At 37.0% G+C, this 26531-nt stretch overlaps 1 long non-coding RNA gene across 3 annotated transcripts in view; it reads left to right on the top strand.

The window, feature by feature from the left end:
• The window catches only part of LOC140514877 (uncharacterized), a 172333-nt gene that overhangs the window by 46041 nt on the left and 99761 nt on the right, over positions 1–26531 (top strand). For all 3 annotated transcript variants that reach the window (XR_011970761.1, XR_011970760.1, XR_011970759.1), the window contains 2 exons: positions 10764–10859; positions 12002–12252. This is a non-coding gene — a long non-coding RNA (uncharacterized lncRNA). The remainder of the gene's footprint in view (positions 1–10763; positions 10860–12001; positions 12253–26531) is intronic.

The raw sequence follows: 26531 nt of genomic DNA, 5'->3' as shown, positions 1-26531 counted from the left end.
AATGAAAATTAACCACAAGGAGAGAGTGAGTGCCTTAACAAGAGAGACAATTTGCATACTACTTCAATTCTGAATGATTCTGGAGATTTCCTGAATAAAATAAAAGCAGCTATTTTATAAAGAGATTCAGATTTCCAGAAAAGTTTTTGTTGCTTTATTGTTATGTGACTGTGAAGATACTTTTACAGAGAGAAAAACAATTGGAACCGTTGCTCAATGAAAGAGGAAGATGGAAGAATAGATTTCCAAAGTTCGTGAAACATTGTTGGCAAAACTTGGCTAGACATTGTAAAACATAGTTACATATTCATCCTTCTAGTTTGGGCTTTGTAATTGTTTTTGACAGAGGATAGGGAGTGAAGGGAGATAAGGAACGAAGGAGGGATAGGGGTAGAGAGAGAGAGAGACCTCTGTCAGAGACAAAGAGACAGAGGGAGTTGAAGACAGAGACATAGGCAAAGATGGTGACAAGGCACAGTTGGAAAGACAAAGAAAGAGATTTACTTCAGGGCCTGATCTATAAATACCTCTAATGCCTCCTGTCTGGAGCTAGGGAGGGACTAATTCTATTCACTGTGTTGATTAGACTACCCACATGTGTATTGTGATCAGCTATGGAAATCATAGGAAAGAAGCACTTAAGGTGGAGAGGGTCAAGAGGCAGAGACTTAAGATCATCCCATATGCGGATCAGGTGCACAGACTAGATATGTTTAACCCAGTATGTGAAGGGCTATCACATGAAAGATGGTTAACCTTGATATGCTTCTTCAACACAATTCTTCATTGATGTGCTGTAGCTCACCATGCATTTCTCCATTGCTCTTTGTGGCATCAACAGCTATATGATAACTAGATCTACTCCTGGTATACTCCAGGGTCTCTGGATATCATTCTCTTGATTCTGCACTCTTTCTTTTGATAACTTCTTTAGCTTCCATAGAATTAATGACTATCATTATGCAGATGACTTACAGATCTCTATTTCCAACCCTAGTCTTTTTCCTGAATTCCAATCTGTCATCACCAACTGCCAACTGGATATTTTAAATTGAACATCCCATAGACACCTCAAACTTAGCATGTAGAAAAATAATTCATTGTCTTGTCCCCAAACCTACCTGTCTTTTTCTTATTACTGTCAAGGGACTCTTTCCTCTCAGGTTTACAACCTTAGAATCATTCTTGACTTTTCATCCCACATATCCAATTAGTTGCTAAGTCTATATCTCTTACACATATTGCCTTCTCCTAGAAGCAGCGAGGTGACACAATGGATTGAGCATTGGCTCTGGAGTCAGAAAGACCTGAGTTCATATATGGCTTCCGATATGAGTGATATGACCATATGCTATTTGCCTGACCTCTGTCTGTGTCAGTTTCCTCAGCTGTAACATGGGGACAATAGTGACACCTATCTCTAAGAGCATCTTTAGGATCCTTTGGAAGTACGATCCCCAAAGATCTCAGAAATCTTTTCCAGCTCTAAATCCATGAACCTGTCATCCCTTTCTCCTTCATCCTTTATTCAGCTGCTCCTGCTCAATAAAATCTAGTGGCTCCCTATTACCCCTAGGACCAGGTATATCTCCCTTCTCTTTGACATTCAAAGCCTTTCACAATCTGGTTTCAATTTGCCTTTCTAGACTTTTTTAATATTATTTCCCTTTATATACCCAAGGCCTTTACTGACCCCTTTAGCCACTAGTATTTACCCTTTACAATCCAATTGTATGTATTTTGTGCACATATTTGCATGGCTTTATGGAGCACTATGCCTCCACCCAAAGCTCTAGGGAGTAACCCTTGGGGCATTGGGAGGTGGCTACAGTGCAAACCCATGTCACTGAACTTCCACTAATAACTATCAGCTGCTATCAGTTAGACAGTCAGACAAATACTCTTACAACAGGTATTTTATAAGTGTTATAATAATAACAGTTACTTTAAAACATCTCTTCTCCTCCCCCCCCCGCCCCAAATTGGGAGTGAAGCCTCCTCCAGGCCATGTTCAGACTTCAGAGGAATGTGAACTTAATGTTAAAGGCACATATGACAAAGAAGATAAGCCATCATTTCTGGGAGCCCTTTTGACAGAAGTCCTTTTGTCTCCTTTGTGGAACCCTCTTGGAATTCTCCCTCAGCATGATGCAGATTTTGAAATGTGTCCTCAGAAAGTCCTGAAACCATCTCTCCATTGTGTGCCTAGTTAGTTCATGGCCTTCAATGCAGACATTACCACCAGGAGTTGCTACTCTCGGGAATACTGCTAGGATGCCAATGAGAAGTCCAGATCTTCTCACCCCCTGCTATTCACAAGGTCTTCCTCAGAGAAGGAGCAGGGAGAAGGAAGAGGCTTTCCTCCCTCCTTGTTCCCCAAGCAATTTCCTTTCGGGAACCTGGCCTCTTTTCTGGAAGCTGCCTGGAACTCCAATTTGATTTACCAGATGGTTTGCTTTCTGTTTGAGAGCTCTGAGGGTTTTCTGTCTATGACAAGGTGCGCGTAAGTGTGATGCCTTTGACTGATTGATTCCATAGAAATGTCTCCCCTGATAAGGCATCATGGGGACTGGAGTATCTTGTTACTTTAATTATGGTTGAGTGACTGATTGATTGATTCAAAAGCCCATTGTATTTATAGATGAAATTTTGTCCTTTCAGATAAAATATAAGCTCCTTGATATCAATGAGAGTTTACTATTTATATTTGTGTCCTCAGTGCCTGAACAGGTGTGGTACACAATAGTATTTATTCATTTCATATGTCTATATCTATAATATGTATATGCACATGCATATGTACATATGTGTATGTAGGTACACATGTACATGTATACACATACAATATATATGTGTATGCATATGTGTGTTCGTCCTTCATTGCCAAAGAAGACCATGCCATCAGAGAAATAATGACATGAGTTGCACTTGACTTTGTTTTGAGTGAGGGAGGGCTGTGCAAGTCATCAGCCTCACTTCTCCTCCACAGCCATCTGAATCTAGTGACCAGATATTAATCAGAAGGACTGGAGATGACCCAGGATGAGGCAAATGGGGTTAAGTGACTTGCCCAAGGTCACACAGCTAGTGAATGTCAAGTGTCTGGGGTGAGATTTGAACTCAGGTCCTCCTGACTCCTGCACTGGGGCTCTATCCACTGTACCACCTAGCTGCCCCTATATTTGTATATAAATTTAGGTGTATGCATAGATATATGTGTATATGTATACATATTCATACATGTATAAATTAAATTCTTATTGATTTAAAAATATTAATATCATTTGTTTTTCTATCACTTTTGTTTCTGAATACCTCTCTTCCCCTTTTCCCTGTCCATTGAGTGAGTCATATGTTGTAATAAAAGATTAAAAATAAAGGGAAAAGGCACAAGTAAGCCAGTATATAACCAAGTTTGACAGTATATGCAAGTTCAATATGCATAGTCCTCCATCTTTGTAAAGAAGGGAACAAGATAATGATTGCTGATTAAATGGTTAGTTGATTGATCGTGGTTCACAGAGTCAGGGGCAGTGGGTGGACATTGGGGGAAAAGTAAATTCAGTCCCAATATAAGCAAAAATTTTGGAGAAATTAGAGTTGTTCCAAAGGAAAATGGAATGGCCTTGAGAGGAATGCATTTCCCTGACTTTTTTTTTTTTCCGTTATACTTCAATTCTGTAGTCAGTGACTCTGGGATAATAATCTCACTTTAGTAACCTTATTAGTTGCCCTTGGGTAGGTCACCTAGGCTCCTTGGGCCTCAGTTTATCCAAACTGAGTGCAAAATGCAGGCAGTTGAACTACATTATGCCTAAGGTCCTTGCTAGTTGTACACTTATCCTAATAAACCATCAGCTGCGGCTCAGTTTGAGGATGATAGGGTTTGTATTTGGTTTGTTAGCTTAGATTTCAGTGATGCCCATCTGGCTCATAGATGGCATTATTTTGTGCATAGAATTCCTATGAACTAAACAAAGATCAGTGCCCTCCCCTTTTTTTCCATTGAAAATGAAGGGTCAGGCCTGTATAAACATTTTTTTAAAAAATTTGAGTTGTTTGTGATTCTCTTTCTGGATCTGATGAAAAAACATTTCTTCCTCCACTCATTTTTTCTTTTTATGGTTTGTAAACAGTTTCTCCCCAATTCTGCTTACTAAGCACAAGCCAAAATGCCAGTAGATAATTCATTTCATGTTCCATGGAGATCAGTGAATTCATGTGCTAACTGAGGATTTCTGGGCACAATTGTCAGCTTTATTGGACATTTTCCCCTGTATTCATTTTTCTTACAGGGCCCGCATCGACTTTTCCCAACCTCAAGATCTTCTGCAAAACCGTAGCTGATGTTATTTATTTCAATGCGGGGGGATCCTTCTTTCCATTTTTTTCAAGGAGTTAGTTAGGATTACGAATGGAATTTTCTGAAATGTTATTGTTGGTCCTCCTCTGTTTCAACAGCTGTTTGTCATCCTATTAATATGATTTTTGGAACAAGGATTGTTCCTGAGGTTCCTTTCTGGACGACTAACAAACACTAAACCTGGGGGATGTCCATGGGATACAGTGATTGCCAGATTTATTCATGAATTCATATAATTCACCAATCATTGATTAAGTGTCTCCTAGGCTTGGTGTTAGGGTTTGAGAATACAGACAAAAAATAAAACAGTCCCTATCTTTAAGGAGCTTTTATTCTACCCAGAGAAACAGCATGCACTCTTATAAGTAAATACAAGACATATACAAGGTCATTTGTTGTCTGTCGTGGGAAGCACTAACAACTGGGAAGAAAGGATCAAGAAACTTCTGGTAGAGGAGGTGATGTTTAAGCCGAGGTTTGAAGGGCACTCCAGGCTTATGAAAAGGACTGGTGTTAGCAAATTTGTTGCAAAAAAATTTCTAAGACTTTTTCTTGCTAAGGACTCTTAGTACCATAAAATATTACCTATGACTCATCTTTATGAGTCATATGAGACCTGAGGCATGTGTTTATATTCTGAATCTCAAACACAATAGTTTATTAAAAAGTCTGATAGAAAATTTTAGGATCTTAATGCAAACAAGCAAATGTATATCCCTGGTCATAGTCAGGGAAACCTAACTCTTAAAACTTAATTGGGATAGGAATCTAAAGCAAGGAATAATAAATGTTTTAATTAGAATGTCTGAACATTTTTTTTTCTTTACCAAGTAAACAAAATCAATGCAACTGCTAAGAAAATAATTTGTGGACCTGGAAAGAAAATCTTTGCTTCAAGTATCACAGTATAATATAGGTTCTTAATTCAGAGGACCTGCTTTCACATCCAGCTTCTGATATTTACAACCTGTGCGAACTTGGGTAGATCATTTAATTTCTCTGGGTCTTAGCTTCCTCATCTACAAAATGAGAGGGTAGCATTGAATCGTTTCTGAGACACCTCTTTAACTGAGATCTAGGCTTTCTGAAAAGACCTAGATATCTAGGATATATAGAAAACTAACACAAATGTAGAAGACACAGGAGCCGTACCCAATGGACAAATGATAAGGTATACTTTTAAAAAAAATCTAAAGAATGCATTTCAAACTATCAATAACCATATGAAAGAATGATCCAAATTACTAATAAATAAAAAAATGCATTTAAAAAAATGGAGTTTCATCTCATATTCAGTAAATTAGGAAAGACGACAAAAGTGGGAAGAGTCACTATTGGAGGGGTTGTTTAAAGACAGATACATGAATATCCCTCTAGTGGAGCTGTAAATTGGTCTAACCGTTCTGAAAAGCAACGTAGAATTGTGCAAAGAAATTGACTAAAATGTTCATGCTTTTTGTCCCTGGGAATCCACTGACTGACTATATCCTTTGGAGGTCAATGCTAAAGAGAAACTCCACGTACCCTAAAATATCTATGGAAGCACTTTTTTTTGTAGTAGGAAAGAACTAGAAACCAAATAGGGGTCCATTAATTGGGGAATGCCTAAACAGCTTATAGTACAAGAATGCAATAGAATATTATTTTGTCAGTAAAAAAATGAAGACTACATAGAATCATAGAAAGACTCATGAACTGATGTAAAATGAAGGGAGCAGAACCTGGAATACAACACACAAGATAACTATAAGAAAATAAATGGAAACCACAACAACTAAGCAAAGCTAAATAATTATAATATCAAAACTTGTCTCCCCCTCCTTTTATTGGGAAGATAGAGGACTGTAAGTATAGAATACTGTATATGGTGTCAACCTCAGCTATGTCTTGGTTAATTTTGCTGAATTTTTTTCTTTTGTGTCTTTTTTTTAGCCTTTGTTACAAGGGATGACTCCCTGGGTTAGTGTAGGAAAGATAGATTTATTTAAAAAATAAGTTAACAGAAAAATTATAACAATATAAACATTTTAATAGTAAAGTAAATGGTACCTAGAGAGGATAACAATTACATCAAAAGGTCCCAAGCCTGTACTCACTCTCAATCAATAAATTAGCAAGCATTTATTAAATATTAGTTACTAGGTACCAGGCATCATTCTGGAGATATGAAGACAAAAAGGAAACAGTCCCTGTCTTTGAGGAGCTTACCTACTATCATTCCATTAGAGAAGATCAGATCTCGGTCTCTCTGTCTCTGTCTGTATTATGTCCTCTCTCTCTCTCTCTCTCTCTCTCTCTCTCTCTCTCTCTCTCTCTCTCTCTCTCTCTCTCTCTCTCTCTCTGCTTTTTTCTCCCTCACACACATACAGACACAGACACATACTTGTATATGATATACAAATATAAGTACAATGTGTACAAAATAAATTTTAAAAACCCTGATTTTTGTTGTGAGAGGAGGCAATAGCAGCTTGAGGAACCAAAAGGCCTTGTGGCTATGGCAGTACTTGGAAAGAATCTAGGGGTTCTAAGAGGCAGCTATGAGAAGGGACTGTATTCTAGACTTGAGTGGTAGGGGACCATTTGAATGAAGGTAAAAATGGAGGAGGAAGATGGAGAGATATGTGTGAGGAATAGCAAGAAAGCTAGTTTGCCTGGATTGTAGAATGCATGAAGAAAGAAATGTTTTTAATCAGTTGGGAAAGATAGGTTAGGCTTGCGTTGTAAAAAGCAGCTTTAGGTGCTAAACAGAAACATATCTCTTTTATTGTAGAGTGAATGGGGAGCACGAAGCTTATTGAGCAGAGATTTGATCCATATTTTGGGAAAAAATATTTTGCATTTTGATAGCTTTATGAAGGATAGGTATATAAAGAAAACTATAAATAAATAAATAAAATGAGTTATTGCAAATATATTCATTACTCTTGGATGGGTCACATCAATAATATGAACAGTAATACTATGCAAATTGAATTTTCAGATATTGCACCACACCAATCAAATTATTAAGGAAGACCTTTTACAGGAGGCTGTGTGGGACAGTAGAAAGATCTCTGGCTTTGGAATCAGAGAATCTGAGTTCCAATGCCACGTTTGGCACTTACCATAATTGATTGATATGGGTAATATTAATATTACCCCCCTGGTCTCAGATTACTTATTTATGAAATAAGAACATTGGGCTAGATGGTCCTATCCAGCCTTAAGTTGAGGATTATCTGATTTATAAGTCTTTGACAGCTTCCATTTGATAGCTAGAATTGCACACACATACACATATCCTTCACATCAGTTAGACAAAATGTTAATAAAATTAATTTGGATTACAAAAAGGTCAGAATATCAAGAGAAGTAGTAAAAAATGAACAGAGGGAAATAAAAAGGGAATGCCATTTCTAAAACTTCAATTGTATTATAAATTATAATCATCACTACTTTTTGGTGCTGGAGAAGAAAAGAGAAAAGTAGATCCATGGAACAGATTGGAAGAGGAGGAATGAGATGCAATCAAACTCAGTTTTTAATAAACTTAAGAACATAAGCTACTTGGAGAAGAACTGCTATGAAAAGGGACCACTGTTTGGCTAGTCAAGTTTCCTCTAAGACTCAGCTCAAATCTTCCATTCTGCTGGTGCCTCCTCCTGAAATTCCCTTCCATCTATTCTGTATATACCTTGTTTGTACTTATGGATCTACGCATTGTCTTCCTGTTAGAATATAAGCTCCTTGAGGGCAGAGACTGAGCTTTTCACTTTTATATGTATCCCCAGTGCTTAGATCAGTTTCTATGAAATTTTTTAAATGTTTGCTGACTGATGGCGCACACACACACACAAACACACACAAAATAGGAGATAGGCAGTATACTAAATACTGAGGACACAAGAAAAGGAGACCTTCCTTTTGAGGACCCACTTTCTAGTGGAGAAAGGAGGTGTACACATATAAAGTATATTCAGTTTGTATAAGACAGGGATGGAAACTAGATCTGTGATTTCACTGATATTTTGTCAACTTTTCATTGGCATACAGGATGGAAGATGACAAGCATTTATTAAGTGCCTACTGTGTTCCAATAAGAGTGGAAGGGGTGTGAAGGAGGACTAACACCTCTGGTGGGTGGGCTTGTTGAGCCTTTTTCAAGGCTGCTCATCCACCTTCAGTATCTCATAGGTCACCATGGCCCTATGTTGCAGTTGCACCTCAGCAGAACCATCTCAGCAGATGGACTAAACCAGATTGAAGGTAGCCAATGGGCCTCCACTCCACCACTGAGTTGAGAGGATATCTATCCCAAACATGTGAAGACTTCTTCCCCTGGTGGAATGGCCAGATGAGAACAATTCGTTCCGACTGTCACAAAAATGGCTGAAGCAGGGGTTATAGAGTACGCAGAGCTTGGCAAGACTTTAAAGATGCCAGAGTCATCCACTTGCTGGACATCGCTAGTCATCCCAACTTTTGTCTTGCCACTATAGTCGAAGAGAAAATGAAGGTGACAACTTTGTGCAGTTCTGCCTTACTGAAATCTAATTGATGCACAAGTGAAGACAAACCTCGTGGTGCCATTGGTGGTCTTTGAAAATGAGAGACAAAGCAGCATTATGTTCCAGTCACTGTGCTAAGCCCTTTGAAAATATCTCATTTGAACTTCACAACAATCCTGACAGATGCTATAATTATCCACAATTTACAGATGAGGAAACAGAAACAGAGGCTAAATGACCTACTTAGGGCCATGCATAACTAGGCAGCCCGATGGATAGAGCACGAGGCCTGGAGTCCAGAAGACCTAAGTTCAAATACAGCCTCAGATACTTACTAGCTGTTGTACCCTAGGCAAGTTACTTAACATCATTTGACCCAATTTCCTCATCTGAAAAATGACCTGGAGAAGCAAATGGCAAACCTCTCCAGTATCTTTACCAACAAAACCCCAAATGGAGTTGCAACAAATCAGACATGACCGTACAACAGCAACAACAACAACACACAGCTAGCAAGTGTCTGAGGTTGGATTTGGACTCAAGATCTTCCTGAATTTAGACCCAATGCTCCATCCACTATACTATCCAACTGCCTCTGTAGTATTTATTTTTAAATTAATACAAGATACTTTTGATATAGAAAGTGCTAGCAACTACAGGGAGTTGTTGTCCTTCATTCTTGAAGAGGAACAGAGTGACATCATTACATTAGAGTCAACTGACAATGCACTAGATCAATAAGAGCTTGAATGATCTACTGGAGGTCAGCACAAGTAGTTCATGTGAACTTTTGGGGTGGATACTCTAAATTTGTATATCTCACATTTCCTTTGAGCTGTCTGAATTCTGCTTTGCTCATAGAACACAGCACCCTTTTTTTATGTGGGCACACCATGCTGGGCAGCCCTGTGCCAGTGTCTCCCATGTCAGTGTCTCCCATGTCACATAATCAACTCCAAAGTTCTTGAGAGACTTTGAGAGTGTTCTTGTATTGCTTCTTCTGATCACCATATGAACACTTGTCTTCTATATGTGAGTTCTCTATAAAATAGTCTTTTTGGCAAGTGTATGTATTACGTTCAAACAATGTGGCCAGCCTATTGAAGTTGTGCTCTCTGCAAAAGAACTTGAATGCTTGGCATTTCAGTTCGATATCTGGTATCTTATCCTGCCAGGTGATCTTCAGAATCTTTCTAAGACAATTCAAATGGAAGCAATTCAATTTCCTGGCATGGTGCTGGTGAAGTGCCAGATTTCACATGCGTACAACAATTAGGTTCATGTAGAAGCTAGCGCTTGAACTGAATTTCAAAGAAAACCAGCAAGCACGAGAATTAAGGAAGGAGGGAAGGCATTCAAGGCTTAGGGTACTACAAGGCAAAGGGAAGGAAATGAGAGATGGAATGTCATAAGAACAGAACGATGTGCAGGACAATATGATTGGCTGATAGACTGTGTTGACGAAAGCAATATGTAAGAGGCTGGGTAAGGAAAAAGGTGCCAAGTTGTGAAGAACTTTAAATGTGAGACAGAGTTTATATTTGATCCTACATGTAACATGAAGCCTCTGGAGTTTATTTAGTAGAAAGTGACATGATCAGACCTGAGGTTTTGAAAAAAATGCTAAGTGAGCTGTGTGGAAGATGGATTGGAGTGGGGAGATGATGGATATTGGATGTTGTATACTGTTTAAAACATGTTGGCTCTTACCTGTCTTTCTAGTCCAGTTTCATATTAATTCTCTTGGCAAATTATGTTAGCTCTCTTAGTCTAAAAGCTGGACCTAAGGTACACTGTTAGCATGGAGACAGACTTTCAATATCCCCTTTCCTTTGTCCTTTTAAGTGCACCATTCTGCCAGGACATACTTTTGAGATTTGTTATATCAACAAATGCCTTTATGATTTTAGGTTGAGGAGTACTGGCACTGGTTGGCTGAATCTGCTGAAGACTGCCAAAATTCTCCAATATACCTTCCTATTGGCAAGGACAACAATGAATATCAGGTATTTGCCCAAGTCTAATCAGAACCACACTTTTGGGTTCTGATATTTCATTCAATCCAGCATACATGGAGAAAGTGTCTATTGTGTCACAGCACTGCACATGGGCATGTATGAGAAATGTCTTCTTAAAAATGAAAAAAAAAAACGACTTCATTTGCAAATTCCCAGCCATTGTGGGATTTTGTTGAATATTACTTATTCTTCAGCTAGAAACTCTTCTGTTTTTATCTCACCACGTGGCAGAGCAGAAAACATCCTTCTTTGGTAGTGTAAGGTGGGCTAGGATAAGTGGATACAGTAAAGCAGGACATTTAGCAGGTCTAATGCATCTTCATGATGCATTGGGCCTTTGATATGATGACTTGGAGCACCCCCAGATGATTGGATGGAGCTAGTTTAAAACAGAATTCTGAAAAGGCAGATAAATGTCTGGGACTAAGCATGATATGTGCTTCCTAGGAACTTTATTCTCCCTATACCTGTGCTGGACATAAGTGATGGAACTTCATCAGTACAGACTCTGTTTGGGTTGGGAGGAGGGGAGCATTTATAGCACATCTTGTGGGAGACTCTGGGCATGAGCGCTTTATGGAAAAAGGAATTTAGGAAAATTCCAGAGGAGAAAAGGAGAGGTCACAGTGGACATGAACCCAGAAAGCTGCCTTGCATCACAGATGCCTCCCCTTCATCACGTTGGTGCAAGCCCATAGAATACAAAGGCATTGTCGTTCAGTCTTCGAGGCAGTCATTCATTTCAGAATGCAGACATCACCATTCTTTACGCAACTAAAAAGAGGATGGGGGCCTTTAGAGCTCTTCCTCCCTTCTCTGTCTCCTTCCCTCAGTTGTGAATACCATTTCTAGAAGGCAGGCTGATAGGACATCAGTGCTTCACAGATCTGATGCCAAGAGTCAAAAGTCCTTTTAGGTCATGGGCTCAAACACTAGGAACATTGGTGCTAATGCTTTTACTCTTTCCTGAACTGCTAAGTTGTGCTGAGATAGCAGCATGGGGAGTTTGGAGAGAACGAACATGGAAATATGTAGAAAGACTGGTATGGTTGGCCATTAGCTGATATGAACATATATGGAAAACTTGCATTGCTTTGGAGTTTAGGAAGGTTTTTGGTTTGTTTTGCCAGATATTTTCTTTGGTCATTTGAAAAGGGATCAGCTGATGAAGTGATCAGTTCAGACCATCACGTGCTCTGCAAATTAAAGTCTTAGGATTGAGTGCCACAATAAGAATTGAATCGACTTACCCAGAGTCATGCAATCAGCATGTGTCAGAAGCTAGATCTGGACCCAGATCTTCCTACCCTCAGAGCCAGCTCTCTAACCACCGTGTCATACTGCTTCTCAGTGTGGGAGCATGTAGTTTAGGAAATGAGTGGTGAGTATGTCCTCTGTCAATCATTCGTTGTTGTTCAGTCATTTTCAGTTCATTCTCCATGACCCTATTTTAGGTTTTCTTGGCAGAGGCTAGTTTGCCATTTCCTTCTCCAGCTCATAGTACAGATGAGGAAACTGAGGCAAACAGGATTAAATGACTTGCCAAGGGTCACACAGCTAGTACATGTCTAGGACAAGATCTGAATCCAAGAAAACGAGACTCCTTGACTTCAGGCCTGGCACTCTATCCACTATGCCACCTGGCTACCTTTGTCAATCTTTATTCCCTGCTAAATACTTTATCTTATTTTAAGTAAATGTCTGTTTTGTATTTCCATGATGCCACAGAACCACGTCAAGTTGGTCTGGGAAGATGCAGAATAAAAGGGGGAGGGCTGGGTGAGTAGGGATTTTGAAGACATGGTAGTGGTCATCTATACACAGCACTTTTATGATACTTTAAAGTTTATAAAGCACTTTTTGATGACATCTCATTTGAACCTCACAATAACTCTGGAAGGTAGGTACGATTATTATCCCCATTTTACAGAAAAAGAATGTGAGACAGAATTTCAGTACTTGTCCAGGTCCTACAGTTAGTAAGTATCTGAAACAGCATTTGAAGTTAGGTCTTTCTGGCTCCAAATTCAGCACTCTGTCTGCTGGACCACTTAGCTTCCTAAGAGTCAAGGAATCTCCAGGACCATAACGTAGGAATGTAACTATACCACACTGGTTCATTATGTAGAATTAATGCCTCTATTTCTGAAGCTTCTCTGTATTTTTCATAAGGGAAATACTTTCCATTTAGCAATTGGTTCACAGGTCTTACCCGTTTCATATTTTTCTTTAGTCCTATCTAGAGGGGAACACTGTATTCCACAGTGTGATATCATGTGAATCAAAGCTTGAAACTTTTATAGCATAAAAGAAGCCGAGAAGAGTAATCCAAATAGTTGATGAAAAGCTTGTTAAAAAAAAGTCATGGATACTGTTGAGTGGTTTTTGGATGAATACTTGTGCTGGCATTAACAGTTCTTAATACTATAGGGGCAACCTTAAGAAATTAGAGAACTGTCTCAACCTGAGGAATAATTGGAAACAAACATGGCAGAGTCTAGTGGGAAAACCAAGTACACATCTGCATAAAATAAAAGTCTTTTCTATGTATCATTTAAAAATTTATTTTATGTTTAATTTATGGACTAAAACAAACCGTTCCATAACAGTATAATAAAAAAGATGATTGCAGATGAAATTACAAATGTATTATATACAACTTGCTATCCTCTTAAGTACACACACACACACACATAATGAAGTTAGCATGTAAATTTCCTTTTTCCCTTTTTTCTTCGTCCCACTGCCCTAGAGATGGCTACCGTTAGACACACACACACACACACACACACACACATACGCACATTTATACATTTATACACATACCTACATATATTTATATATTATATATATACACACACACGTAAAATTGTTTTATACTTCTATTTGTCAGTTCTTACCTTAGATGCAGGGAGCATCTCCCTTCACATGGACTTCATAGTTAATTTGGGTATTTATGACAGTCGAAATGACTTAGTTGTTCGAAGTGATTCTTAAAACAATACTGCTGTTGCTGTGTACATTGTTCTCTTGGTTCTGAATTATTTCCTAACTAAAAATATACAAAGAACTTTTACATTTCAAGCATTCATTTCTTATTTTAGTTAGATTTTCTTCAGTAAATATTTAGAAGTGTCCTATGAGTTTCAAAAACAATTATTTTTATAAAAAAAGAAACCCACATAAATGACAACCCCCTCCCACAAGATGAGATTAAAAGTGGTTAGTCATTACCATGGACGGGGGTCATATTCACCTCCTAGAAGTATGAATCTTGATCTTTGAAATGTGTCATCAACCTTGCTAAGGGATTCATTTTTGTGGTTTGCATTTATGGTTATACCTTATATAAAGATTTGTGATCCTATGAATTCTTTTCACAAAACAGCTGGAAAATGGGATGCTGGCTCTTGCCTACCTTTCTAGTTTAATTCATATTAATCCCCTTAGCAAATCCTTTTACCTCTCTTGGCCTCAGCTACTTCTTCTGTTGGGCTGGATGGCCTCTTGGGCTTCTTCCAATTCTAAAACTAGGATTCTATCATGCTTCTAATATTCTCTATTTCAGTCAAGTTATTGCAGACACAGTATCCCATCAACTTTCTCTGTGACATTTAATAGTTAGTCTTCCATGTATGGAATGTGTTCCCTTTTCCTTTAACTTCTGTCCACCTTCCAAGTATAGCTCAAATCCCTCCAATTATTAGCACTCTTCTCTTGAAATTCATCTGTACTATTTTACAAAAAAATACTTTGTATTTATTATGTCTCCAGTTGTGTGTAAACTTTCTGAAGACAGGGACTGATTCATTTTAGTATTTTGATCTCTTGCCCCTAATACAGTGTCTCAAATATTATTTTTACACTCCAGCACTTACCTGGGGATGCTGGTCATACATTAAACACGTTAAAAACACTTGTTGTCTTGACTAGGTGCTTAATAAATGCTTGTTAAATGAAACCAAGAAGATCTGTATGCTGCTTTTTATGCAAAATCTTTCTGATTTTGGGGTGCTGTTTGGCACAGATCACATATAATTTGATACATCTATCCCTTCATGGCAGCTCACATTTTTGTGAATTTTTAAAAATAATCTTTTTATTATTATTATTATGATGAGAACTATCTTTTGTAAAGAAAATCAGAATGCTTGTCCATGTGAAGAAAGAGAAAAGAACAAGAAAGTAAACCAGAATTTAGGAGAATCTTGAGAAATGTGTAGAGTATAAGTCTATGTGATAGTTCAAGAAGATGTGGCATTAGAGTTTGTTTGGGGCAGGGATTCCAGACACAAACAAAAAAATCTATTGCTTCTGTCCATTGAAGTGTGTCTCTTGAACGAGAAGCAATATTTCCTTTCTCAATAATTCAAGGAATCATAAACATTTAAGCCTCATAGGCAGATACAGAAATGGACATTTCATAGATTCTTCCTGGAAACAAACCAGAGAATATGTCTCTGACCTTTTCCTAAGGATCTCTAGAGAAAGGTATTTCATAACTCTCCATCAACAGCATGTTTTAGTTACTTAGTGCGGAAATTTCTCATTTGCGATGAATCTTTTTCTGGCATTCTTCAAATCACAGTTTCATAATTTCATAGATTTAGATGAGGAAGCCCATCCAGTGTCATTTGTCTAGCTTATTAATTTTTGCAGCTGAGGAAACAGGCTCCAAAAGGTGACATAACTTCCTCAAGGTCACTCAGCTAATAAATAGGAGAGCTCAGGATAAGAAGTCAGGTCTTCTGACTCCAAATCTTTTACTTTCTTCATTTTAACAAATCCATTTTCTCTGTTTTTCCCCCACTGGAGAGAAGAAATAGTGGATCATAATTCTATAATTTTACTTCTCTAGCAGTAAGGCACATCCTTTCTGAGTCTCAATTTCCTCATGCACAAATTGAGGACAATATTACTTATGCTATTTCCTTTGCAAGGTTATGTAGGTCAAATGAGATGTGTGCAAAGAGTTTTTAAAGTGTGAAGTAGTACATAAAAGAGAAATTTTTACTTTTATGATAGTTGTGCTTGATAATAATAATAATAATTTTGTTGTATATTTTGATGGAATAACAAGTCAGGCAGAGTAGATTTGCAGTTTCATGTACAAGCACCTCTTTTTTATTGAATTATGTTATAAAAATGCTTGTTTTATTCCATAAATTAAAAGAAATTTAAAAACAACAGTAACAATACTGGAACTCTTCTAAAATGGATTTACATTCTGGTATTTTATTCAATTTAAAAAATCAATTAATATGTCTATCTGTGAAGAATATTAACATTAAAATAGCATTAAATATAAAAGCATAGTAGCAAGACAGCAACTTGTCCCAACCTTTTCTATAAGAACTCCATGAAAATCATTATAGTGAGATGAATAATAATGTAACCTTTACTTCCCAAATGTCTGTAACTCCCTTCTCTCAGCTTACATTTCTGCTCTCAGGTGGATGTTTCTTGGTAGATGGAGCTGATGCCTTGACTTCTACGGGTAATATCTGTGGATGACCACACTTTCAACCTTGCATCTCTTGAGTCCCTGGTGATGTGTTTCCATAGATATTATTAGACTCAATTATCTCTTTAAAACACATTTACTCCAATAACATAGCAATCGTAATAGTATCAAAACATCTCTTCATAAAATCAAGACATACTCTCTCATCAGAATAAATAGCATTGTTGAAGCAGAGTAGACCCGCTTCTAGTCCAATGAGAGTGAGGTGTATACATGGGAAAACAAAGCCAAGGTAATTCACAAGTATGGAACTGTCAGATTCTTATGTTCAGTCTTTTTCCTGAACTATAAAGTCTTAATATATTTTCTCCTTCTTTAACTGCCCTCATAGAGTTTACCATTGCCATGGCTTGTAGGCTAGAGAAGTGGTTCTGCTGCTTGATTAGATCTATTGATGAACTGGATTAACTCCCCACAAGCCATTGGACTCCTGTGATGTGGTTGCTCCATTTTTAGGAGAAGCTATTCTTTCACTCAAATGAGCTAGCTCTCCAATGGCACCTATAGTCTTTGCCAATTCTTACTTCAAGTTCATCTGAAGCCCTCTGTTCACTGGGCTCTTTCAGAATGAACAGAGATGCTTATCCTAGGTTTGACAAAACCTTCTCAAGTCTGTCTCATTTGGCTAGGCTCTGAGGTTTCTTTGTTTTGGTTTTTTCCATCTCTCTGGAAGCAGTGAAAGGACAGAGATATGTAGACTCTCCTTTTCTTTTATTTTTCAGCCCTTCCTGGTTAAGATCTGATTCCCCTGATTCACTTTAATTCATGGTGATCATCCAGTAGAATTCTCAAATCTTTATCCTTGCCATTTGTGGCCATTTGCCCAGTAATGACCGAGCAGCTCTGGGATTCATGGTTCCCTGCTTCTAAGGTTCCCCTGCTGGTCTTATGAAAATGAATCGCCATAAAGTAAGGTACCAAGACAGTCTATATTTGGGGGCCAAAGCCATTTTCCTTGCTGATTTCTGGCTTTCGCAAACAACTATTCAAAGCCTCATGTTGGTTGTAGAATAGCTAGGTGGCACGGTAGATAGAGCACTGGATATGGAATTAGGAATACTCTAGTTCCCTTCCTAGTAGTCTGGCCCTAGGTAAATGACTTAACTTCCACTTCCATCAGTTTTTTCACTTGCACAGTGGTGATAATAACAGTATCTATCTTCCAAGGTTATTGTGTGAATCAAATGAGATAATATTTATAAAGTGCTTAACACTGTGCCTGGTACATAGTAGGCACCATATAAATACTAACCATTATTATTAATTATTATCTGTCTTTGCATCTTATGATTTGTCAAAGTCTGGAAAGCATAGTTTTCACAATGATCATGATACCATTCTGATGACAATGATGATGCAAGACCTAATCAATCATTGCTACTAGAAATTACAGACGAATTATCCTCATGGATTACAGACATCACTTTTTTTTTGGAAATTTTGTAGAAACACCAAAGGTGAGTGAAATATCAATGCTAAAAATACAAGCACCTAAAATATCATTGAGAGCTCTAAAATTACAAAGATTTAATGAAACATCACCACAAACAAAACTATCGTTCACAGTTGCTCAGATGTAGTCTTTTGTAAACTTTTTAATTGATATATTTATTTTCAGTTTTCTACAATCACTTCCATAAGTCTTAGATTTTCTCCCCTTCCCTCCTTCCTCCCTCCCTCCCCAAGACAGCATGAAATCTTATATGGATTCTATATATGCATTCTTATTAACCACATTTTCACATTAGTCATGTTGCATAGAAGAATTAAAATGAATGGGAGAAACCATGAGAAAAAAAAAACAGACCAAAAGAAAACATAACACAAGAGAAAATATTCTGCTTCATTCTGCATTCCAATTCCATAAATCTTTCTCTGGATGTGGATGGCATTTTGCCTCGAGTCCTTTGGGAATGTTTTAGGTCCTTGCATTGCTGTGAAGGGCTAGGTCTACCAGAAACAGTCTTTGAACACTGTGGCTTATGTTGTGTACAATGTTCCCCTGGTTCTGCTCCTTTCACTCAGCATCAGTTCATGTAAGTCCTTTCAGGCCTCTCTGAAGTCATCCTCCTCATCATTTCCTATAGCACAATAGTATTCCATTACATTCATATACCACAACTTAGTCATACATTCCCCAACTGATGTGTATCGCCTCGATTTACAGTTCTTGGCTACCTCAAAGAGAGCTGCTATAAATATTTTTGTACAAGTGGGACCTTTTTCCATTTTTTATGATCTCTTCAGGATACAGTCCTAGAAGTGATATTGCTGGGTCAAAGGGTAGGCATATTTTTGTAGCCCTTTGGGCATAGTTCTAAATTGTTCTCCAGAATGGTTAGATTAGCTCAGAGCTCCAACAACAAGGAATTAGTATTCCAACTTCTCCAAAACTTCTCTGATATTTATCACCTTCCTTTGTCATGTCATCCAATCTAATAAGTGTGATGTTGTACCTCAGAGTTGTTTTGATCTGCATCTCTCTAATCAATAGTGATTTAGAGCATTTTTTTCATATGACTATAGATAACTTTAATTTCTTCCTCTGACAACTGCCTGTTCATACCCTTTGACCATTTATCAATTGGGGAATGACTTGTATTCTTACAAATTTGACTCAGTTCTCTATATATTTTAGAAATGAGAACTTTATCACAGACACTAGTCTCAAAAATTCTTTCCCAGTTTTCTGCTTGCCTCCTAATCTTGGTTGCATTGGGTTTGTTTGTGTAAAAACTTTTCTCTTTAATGTAATCAAAATAATCCATTTTGCAGTTCATAATGTTCTCTATCTCTTGTTTGGTCATAAATTTCTCCATTCTCCATAAATCTGACAAATACACTGTTCAGACATAACCTTAACACTAAAACAGGAGCACCCACAGTGATGTTTTGAGCGCCTCGAAGCACAAAGGCTAATGAAATATGAGTATGCATATGTGATGGCAAATTAGAAAAAGTTTATAATGCTAACTTTAAAAGCACTTCTAGGGGATTAATTTTTGCTAGGAGATATTTTTTTCAAAATACTTGTTGCATTGATGTTCAATTGACTAGGAAAAAATGGTCTGTCTTCAAAGACATATAGACTGAGGGTAGAGAGCATCATTGTAGGTAATGAAAATCTTATACCCACTAAATACTGAAAAAGATAGGAGCAAGTACCCAGAATTATAACCTACAAGCTCACTATACTTTATGAACCAACAGATGACAAATCACCATAACAGATATTTGTCCAGGTTCTCACATGTAACACTGACCCATAATTGTTTTTTTATGTAATATTAATTCATTTAATGTAAAATTATTGATACTTTTCCTCTTATATCACCTTAATTTCCTATAAAATTTAAGAATATTTTGAGAGATTGTATTCATTTTATTTTATTCTTTTAAAAATTGATATATTTTCAACATAGCCAAAGATTTTTACTAGTATCTCATCCCCTCCCAGAGAGCCATTAAACATAATTAACAATACTTTTGTAGAAAAAAAAAGAGGAAGAAAAAATCAGCAAAATTGATCATTATATTGTAAAAAGTCAAAAACTCAATGAGAGTTTCACACCTGTGGAAGTCTCTCCCACTTTTACAAAAATAAATGGGGGGTGGAGGAGATGTTTTCCCTTAGCACTTCTTATTCATCTGTCCAAAGCACAGATTGCCCATGTCACCCCCCATACAATAAATTCCAGTAGCTCAAATATAAAATCCTCTGCTTGGCATTTAAAACCCTTTATAACTTGGCTCCTTTCTGCCTTCCCAGCCTTTATACACATTTCTTCCTCCACTTACACTGCTATCCAGTGATACTAGCCATTTCTAGATTCCATTGATTGTCCCCCATCCCCAGAATTCTTTCCCTTCTCATCTCCACCACTGAGATTCTTGACTTCCCTGCTAAAATCTTACCTTCAAGAAGCTGTTCTGGACCCTCTTGCAATATTCTGTGCATAGCTTATTTGTTTGCAGTTGCTTTAATATCATCTCCCCCATTAAACTGATCTCCTTGAGGTCAGGGACTAGTTTTTGCTCTGCTTACCTTCCCATGCTTAGTATGGTGCCTGGTTCATAGTAGCCACTTGATAAATTCTTGTTGATTTAACTTGCCTTCTCATACCTCTTCTTTGAGGTCATGTTGTTCCATGCACTTTTATGACATGCACTCTGTATTGTTTTATAGTTGTTAATTTTTGCAATTACATTGTTATAGTCATGATGTATATTGGTTTCTTGGTTCTGTTTACTTCATTCTGCATCAGTTCTTGGAAGTCTTTATGTGCTTGTCTGTCTTCATCATATTCATTGCTTCATTTCCAAGTGGGCTCAGTCCATGGCTCATGTACTTCTCTTCTTCCACAGTGGATATCTTCTCTTTTCCACCCTCCTTTGATGTTAAATTTTCAGCTCCTTGTGTTTTCTTCCTTCTTTGGAACTTAAGCTCTTTTTGTACAGGAGCCATCTTTGTGCTTATGTTTGTAGTCCCACTCTTCAGCACAATGTCTGGCTCACAATCAAGTGCTTAACTAGTAAGTGCCATTGTATCCATGCAACACAGTTTATTTAGCCATTCCCAAATCTTTGCTGTACAAAGAATGCTGCTAAATTATTTTAATGTGAATGAAGAATTTTTTTTCTTATTAATGATTGCCTAGGAGTATAAGCCTAGTAGTAGAATCACTGCATCAAAGAGTATGAACATTTTAGTTACATTACTTGCATAATTGTATTCTAAAGAAAGGAGCCAAAATGGTAGAGAAAAGGTGGGTACTCTGAGATCTCCCCAAACACTTTCAAAGACCCTTAAATAATGCCATAAGACAATTCCTGAAGTGACATAACCATCATGTGGTGAAATAATTTTCTGGGGAAAAAAACTTAGAAAGTCAGCAGGAAAGGTCTGTCACACATGGGTGAGAGAGGAACACAGTCCAATGCAGGACACACTGTCAAAGACTGAGCCTCAACAAATCAGGAGCAGGCCTAGGAAGTCACTGAATTTTCATTAGCAGCAGTTACTTCCAAAGCTCTCAGCCCACAGACGGTAAGGGTGTTGAACAGCTGATCAGCAGGAGACGACAGGGATCTCTTTGCTGGTACTGAGGTTAAGGCACTATTGCCTTGCTTATACTCAGATCCGGGTCATAGTCCTGTGTGGCAGTCCCAAGGAAAGGAGGAGCATTAACATAACAGAGCTGGTAGGTCCTTGAAGCGAGGACCCTCCTCACAGTTTCAGGGCAGAGAAAAAAGTGATCATGGTGACTCACAGGCCAGAGCACAGGCCAGGAGAGCAGTAAATACACCTCTCCTTAGTTCATACCACCTTGTAAGAACTGAAAATTTACAAGTTCCTGGAAGTGCCTCTGAAAGCAACTGCCAAAACCCTCTAAAGCTTGGGACAGTATGTACTTCACCCTGGAAGTAGAGCCCTACTTTTAACAGAGTTAAAAGTCAAGAAATAGACTGAAAAAATGAGCAAACAACATAGAAAAAAAAATCTGACCATAGAAAGTTACTATGATGACAAAGAAGATTAAAACACACACTTAGAAGAAGATAACAATATCAAAGCTCCAAAATTCAAAGCTTCCAAAAATATGAATTAATGTCAGAACATGGAAGAACTCAGAAAGGATTTTGAAAAATCAAGTAAGAGAGATAGAGGAAAATTTGGGAAGAGAAATGAGTAATTAAGAAAATCATGAAAAAGAGTCAACAGCTTGATAAAGGAAACACACACGCACACACACACACACACACAACTGAACAAAATAGCAACTTAAAAACCAGACTATGCCAAATGGTAAAAGATGTACAAAAAGTCAATGAGGAAAAGAATTCCTTGAAAAGCAGAATTGGCCAAAGGGAAAGAGGCACAAAAATTAACTGAAGAAAAAAATACTCTTTAAAAAATTGGTATTGGTAAGGAGGTACAAAAGCTCACTGAAGAAAAGAACTTCTTAAAAATTAGAATGGAGCAAATGGAAGATAATGACTTTATGAGAAATCAAGAAACAATAAGACAAAACCAAAAGAATGAAACAGATAAAAGATAACATGAAATATCTCAATAAAAAAAAACTGAACTGCAAAATAGATTCAGGAGAGATAATTTAAAAATTATTTGTTTGCCTTGAAAACCATGTTAAAAAAGAGCATAGACATCATCTTTCAAGAATTTGTCAAGGAAAACTGCATTGATTTTCTAGAATCAGAGGGTAAAATATATATTGAAATTATCCACTGGTCACCTCCTGAAAAAGATCCCCAAAAGAAAACTCCTAGGAATATTATAGCCAAATTCCAGGACTCCCAGGTCAAGGACAGAATATTTTAAGCAGTCAAAAGTAAATAATTCATATATCATGGAGCCACAGTCAGCCTAACACTAGATATAGCAGCTTCGACATTAAAGGATCATAGGGCTTTGTACATGATATTCCACAGGGCAAAGGAGTCAGGGTTACAATGAAGAATCACCTCTCCAGCAAAACTGAATATAAAACTTCATGGGAAAAATTGATCATTCAATGAAATAGAGGACCTTCAAGCATTTTTGATGAAAAGATCAGAGTTGAAAAGAAAATTTCCTTTTCAAATATAAAACTCATGAGAAGCATGAAAAGGTAAGCAGGAAAGGGAAATCATAAGGGACTTAATAAGGTTAAACTGTTTCCATGCCTACGTGGGAATACGATACTTGTAACTCATGAAAAAAATATCCTTTCTCACTATTAGGATAATTTAAGAGTATATATAGATAGAGGGTACAGGTATGAGTTTAATATGAAGGGAAAATATCTAAACAAATAAAATTAAGGGGTGAAAAGGGGGAATTCACTTTGAAGACAGGAAGGCAACAGGTAGAATGAGGTAAACTATCTCACAAGGCAACTCTGAAAGACTTATGATGAAAAATGTTATCCATTCCCAGACAGAGAACTTATAGTGTCTGAATACATATTGAACCATACTTTTTAAAGTTTATTTTTCTTGAGGCTTTTTTTTGGTCTATGTTTTCTTTCACAACATTATTAATATGGAAATATGTCTTGCATGACTAACATGTATAATCTATATCAAATTGCTTGCCTTCTCAATGACCAGAGTGGGGAGGAAGGAAGGATGAGAATTTGGAATTCAAAGTTTTAAAAATGAATGTTAAAATTGTTTTTTACATGTAATTGGGGAAGATAAAATACTAAATACATTTTAAAATAAAAAAAAAAGATGTGGTTGTATAAATTCACAGTTACACTAACAATGTACTGCTATGTCTATCTTCTCACAATCCTGCCAACATTGGCTCTTGAGACCTTTTGTCATCTTTGCTAATTTTCTGGGTGTAAGATAACACCTTAGAGTTGGTTTAATTTTTCTTTTTATTAGTGACTTGTAACATTCTTTTATGTGATTACCAATTGTTTGAAAATTTTCTTTTGAGAATGTTATTCATATTCTTTGACTACCTATTTAGTGAGGAATCACTTTTGATCATGTGTGTGTATGTATATGTATATATGTGTATGTATGTGTATGGCTATATATAAGCATACATATAGTAACATATATACAAAATATACCATAAGCGCACACATATATATGTGTGTACATATATATATATATATATATATATATTTATGGATGTAGATAGATAGATACACTGTCTATATATCTCACTTACTAAACCCTCATCTAAGAAATTTGATACAAATATTTTTTTTCACATTTGATGGCTTTCTTTCTTAACCTAGATAGATTACTTTTCTTTGTGAAACAACTTTTCAATTTCATGTAATCAAAACGACCTATTTTCCTTTTGTAATTATCCCTCTATTTTGCTTGTTTAAGAACACATCTCTTGTCCATAGTTGTGAGAGGAATATGATTTACTTCTCTTTTATTTATTTTGTTATTGTACTATCTTCAGTATTTGTTTTGGTTTAGGTCTAATATCTGCTAAATCACTTTCCAGCTTTTATCAAATAGGGAGTTAATGTCTAAGTAATTTATATTTTTAGAGGTTATCAAACACTGAGTTATTGGGTTATGTTTCTAATTTTCCTTTTGCTTTCCTTACATAGCTAAAAGAAATACCAAATGGTTGTGAAAACTACTCCTTGTAAGATAGTTTATGGTCTAGAATTACCACTCCCTTTAAATTCCTACTACTTTTCATTATTTTCTTTGATATTCTAGGTTTTTTCTTTCAAATAAATTTTGTTACTACTTTATTGAGTTCTTTCTTTTGATCTTTAATTGATATTAAAATTAAAATTTATCTTTGATAGTATTGTTATTTTTATTATATTGGCAGGACCCAAACATGAATCCTGACTATTCTTCTCAATAAAGAACACCATTTTAAAATAGATATTACCATTCTAAAAACTCATAACCTGCAGTCTATATAGAATGAAAATGTCTCAAAATATAGAGCCTTGATTGTAGAAATCAAAAAGATGTGGGAGCAGATTGTGGTACATATCATGCCTATTGTTCTGTATTAAGTTATTCTAATGATGCTTTCAGTTAGTCTTTAAAAAATGTGTGTTCATCCTTCGTTGCTGAAGAAGGCCGTGCCATCAGAGAAATAATGACATGCCTCGCACTTGACTTTGTTTTGAGTGATGGAGGTCTGTGCAGGTCACCAGCCTCACTTCTCCTCCAGAGCCATCTGAATCCAGTGACCAGATATTCATCAGGATGACTGGAGATGACTCAGGATGAGGCAATTGGGGTTAAGTGACTTGCCCAAGGTCACACAGCTAGTGAGTGTCAAGTGTCTGAGATGAGATATAAACTCAGGTCCTCCTGACTCCTGCACTGGTGCTTTATCCACTGTACCACCTACATCTCAGTACTTTTATTCAATTACAAAAACAAAACACAAATAAAATATTTTATCAACCTGTCCAATAGTTTAGCGAATACATATGAATTATAGTAAGAAAATGTTCTTCTCAGGACATCAACAATGGTGATAATTATACCAATAGACACATAATACAAAGTCAATCTTTTTTCTTTAGATTATTCATCTAATTTATAAGCATTCTCCTTAGGTCTCATGTTCTCATCCTTTGTTCATTTCTGTGACTTTTTCTGAAGCCGTTCAAAATTATTCCCATTTATTTTAAATTGTCATCTCCTTTTCAGGCAGCAACATTTAATGTTGCTGATGAAGTATAAGTAAAGTTCTTTCTAATTGTAAGTAATGTCCTCTAAGGGACTATTAACTCTTACAAACCACTAGGACTTAATTTTGTGCTCTTATATATTGTTTTGTAAAGTCCTGGGAAGAGTTGGACATTTCAATTATGATAGACTCAACCCCTGAATAAATTTCTAACCATCTATGTTTGAAATGTATACTCTTTTGGTAGAGTAATTACCAAGTGTAGTTCTTAAACCACAGAAAGGAAGATCAAACACCTTCTACTCCAGCACTGTTCCTATTCCTCAGTATGGTGCAGGAATCACCCTGGATTCTTCAAAGCAGTGTGCTGGTGGAAGAAAATCCTTTTCAGGGCGTGTTCTGTTGGAAAGCCTAAGACTCCATTCACTCGAAGGTCCACACCTGTCATCTGAGCATCAGCTTGGTTGCATTCAAAGCTCGTCAGCATTGAGTTGGTGATTATTCTTTCTGTCTGTAGCATCTCATGAAGCCATCAACTAAGGAAGGTGTTCAGGGCTTGTGGTTGGCACCAACAGAGGGAGCGCCTACATAGTTGATGTCATGGACACACTGAAATATGTTGGAAAAAAGTACAAATGGCTGATCATGCCAAAAATTCAGTACCACATCAGGAGGATTCACTCCTTCTGAGAGATGTTTTTCAGGAACTGCCTTCTGTCAATGATTTGGATGGAAGCCCATGTATGATTTTTGTGCAAATTCCATTCTGGTTTGAAAGCCTTTTATCACTTAGTCTAAAGGCTTTTGAGTGATTGACAGGTTGAGCGTGTTCTTACCTACTTAAGTATCAAAGCTAAAATGGGATGGGGACAGGAACATCAATCTCACTTTTACAATCTTCCCCTAGTTAATATTTACTGTCTTCAGAAAATCACTTGGAGTGTGTTTGGTAAAGGTTAAATCCTGAGTGGCTCCTTAGTGACTTGGGCCAGCT

This window comes from Notamacropus eugenii, chromosome 7, assembly GCF_028372415.1.
Source record: "Notamacropus eugenii isolate mMacEug1 chromosome 7, mMacEug1.pri_v2, whole genome shotgun sequence".
Lineage (NCBI taxonomy): Eukaryota > Metazoa > Chordata > Mammalia > Diprotodontia > Macropodidae > Notamacropus > Notamacropus eugenii.
Note: the sequence above shows the minus strand (reverse complement) of the source record. Positions and strands in the feature narration are given on the sequence as shown.